The following is a 3,225-nucleotide window of genomic DNA, read 5'->3' on the forward strand; positions in this document are numbered from 1 at the left end:
GGCTATGGACCTGAGGAAGACTCTTGGGTTTCTCAAGAAAACGTTCATGCTCCCCGTTTAATAAGACAATTTCATGTACGTCACCCAGATGCCGTGACTTAAATGCTCCTTGAGAGGGGTGACTCCATTTTTGTTGGGGGGTACTGTCAGGATCTGTTCAGTTCCACGACCTTTGACCTTTTCCTAGTACCTCCCCTGGCCTTGGTGTACTTTGCTGATTCATATTGGGTTAGTTCATGCTATATTGCATTAATGTATGCACCTTTGATTTCTAAGAACAATGCATGCAATCTTATTTGACACTGGTACGCTATTCATGTTTTGACCAATGCTTGTTTAGTATCTGGTTTGTTCATTCTTCATGTGGGCCAATGCTTGTTTTGAGTTTGATGCTGCTAAGAACCTTTTGTTCCTTCGCAGCCACCGTAGTTGCTTTTGGGCCTATAAAAAGGGCCACACCCTTGGAACTTTGCGGATTATTCTGGAGTGTTCCGAAGAGTTCACTTCTCCCAGCGCTGCTCCTCGAGGCTCCGGTCATCTTCTGTGAACTTTGTTTCCTGTTTCCTGCATTTGGTGGTTTCCTACCACAGAGTTTCATTGAAAGAAGTCACAGGTAGGATCCATCCAATTTTCTTTCTCTCGCATCGAGGAAGGAGGAAGAGGCTTTTAACCTGCGTGTTTTGGTGCAGGCTCGATTTCTGAAGACTTTCATTTGGCCTGTTTTGGTGCAAGGATTCAGTCCTTGCTGGCGCTTGGTTAAGAGCGATGTCTTTCAGCTGAAAGCTCAGAGTTTGGTTATATTTCATGTGCTAAATTGTTAAAGAATTACCAGGCTCATTTCAGCTCCGAGTTTGGTCATAATTCATGTGTTAAACTGTCAAAGAATTGCGAGGCTTATTTCAGGTCCGAGTTTGGTCATAATTCATGTGTTAAACTGTCAAAGAATTACGAGGCTCATTACAGCTCCGAGTTTGGTCATATTTCATGAGTAAAACTGTCAAAGAATTACGAAACACATTTTAACTGCAAATGACTAGAGGTTTTCCTTTTGAGAGAGATTATTCAAAGCAATGCATTTGTGAACATTCATTTTTTGTGCTTTCATCTGGCATTAGCTTCATTCTTGTTTTACTGATATTCATTCCCTACGAATAATCTTGGCACTCAGTGTTGGGCAAAGGTTAATTTTATGAGAAGTACTTTTTGTGACAAATGGTTCAAATGCAGAACAAATTATCTTTTAATGCAGAACAAATGATCTTTTAGGTTCTTTCAGTAATTTGAGTCTTTTGAATACTACCTACAATGGTTATGTAATATATTTAATTATGTGTTAGTAGATCTGATAATCTAAATAGTAGATTTGATTTGCAAGAGTATACTTTGAATACTTTTCCTCTTAATTCTGAATAGAAGAATTTCTCTAAGGAAAAGAACATATATGTTTAACCCAAACTTTTATTTCAGGTATTCAGAGTTTTAGTGTCAAGAATCTCAACATACTCTTAACAGTGGATCGTCTCTCCTGAGTTCCAGTGTTTTGTGTTTATCTCGTTCCAGATCTCCCTCCCCGCAGTACCCTCCCTTACCTCCCCTCGTCTAGCCACTTCGATCCCCTGCGGAACTCATAGTGCAGGGTCAGAGCTGCTGGAAGGTGGGCTTTTGGGTACTGCTCCTGAGGAACAAAAAAGAAAACCGTGAACCTTAAGATTAGGTTCCTGACAGAATAATCCGCCCAAGAATTCAGTTCCTCCCGAGCAGTACTCAAAAAATGGCCACCATGAATGATCTTTGTGCTATGATGGCTAATCTCCAGAAGGAGCTTACGGCAAGCCGTCAAGAAACTGCAGCCTTAGCTGGTAAAGTTATCCAATTACAAACACGATTGGATTCTGGTCATACCACAAATCCTTCTCAAACTAACCTAACAGGTTCCTCTTCGTCTATTTCTGTATCTGTACCTACACCTGTTCCTCTAGCCCCACCTGAGAGATTTGCTGGGGAACCTAATAAATTTCAGACCTTTTTGACTCAAGTACAATTGCATTTTATGGTTAAACCAGCTTCTTTTCCTGATGCTCAATCCCGTATAGCTTTCCTAATTTCCTATCTTAGTGGGGATGCAGCAATGTGGGCAGTTCCTTTAGTTCAAGCTGATGATCCTTTGCTTTATAATTGGACCAACTTTAAACGTGAATTTGAAAAGATTTTTGATAGAAGAACTATTACTGGATCTGCTGATAGAGAATTACTTGAGTTGAAACAGGGGAATAAAGATCTTGTTCATTATCTCACTCAATTTAACCGTCTGGTAGCAGAAACTGAGTGGCCCGAGGAAAAAAGGGCAGCATTATACTATCAAGGTCTTCGGGATGAACTTAAGGATCTCATTGCTCCTATAGATCCTCAACCCCGGTCTTGCTCAGATTTAATAGCCCTTAGTTTACGATTGGATCACCGGGTTGCGGATCGCAAGGGTGATAAGAGAAAACCTGATGTTAGGATTTTTACAAGAGCAAAAGAAAAATCACACCAAGATAGTGGAGAACCCATGGAAGTTGGTAGTTTAAGGAAACCATTAACCACAGAGGAAAAGGAAAATAGAAGAAAAAGCGGTCTATGCCTTTATTGTGGGAAAAAAGGTCACTTTGTCAGAGACTGTCTTCTTAAGCCAAAAGGTTCCTGGCCCCGCGATAAAGCTGTTAATAAATCGGAAAACTAGGAAACTCGAGATTGGATCAGGAGGCTTTTTCGAGTTCTTTTTCCTCTCCTGCACAGTCAATTGCTAATACTTTACAGTTAACTGTACCACACTTAATTCTTAACGTCCTGATCAAGTTAACGGAACAGAAAAGTTTGTTGGTAGCGGCCATGATAGACTCAGGGGCTACCGGGAATTTTATTGATACCCAGTTTGCTAAAGAAAGAGGCATACCAGTTCTAGAAAAATCTAAACCTGAACTAGTGTATGCTGTAGATGGGACTCAATTAACATCACATCAGGAATGATAACCCACTGCACTAGTACTCTTCTTATGACTTGTGACACGAATGGCAAAACACATAGCAAATTAAAAAGAGGCTTAGGCCTACTCCCCTTTTGCAACCCATAACCTTTGTTATGTAAAAGAGACCAAACTTTTCCCTGAACCAATCAGAGCTCCTCTCCCTCTAAGAACCCTCCTGAGAGAACCTTTTGCCCCTCAGATTTTCACGTACTTGTGC

The sequence above is a fragment of the Lissotriton vulgaris genome, chromosome 1_1 (genome assembly GCF_964263255.1).
Source record: "Lissotriton vulgaris chromosome 1_1, aLisVul1.2, whole genome shotgun sequence".
In the NCBI taxonomy this organism is placed as follows: domain Eukaryota; kingdom Metazoa; phylum Chordata; class Amphibia; order Caudata; family Salamandridae; genus Lissotriton; species Lissotriton vulgaris.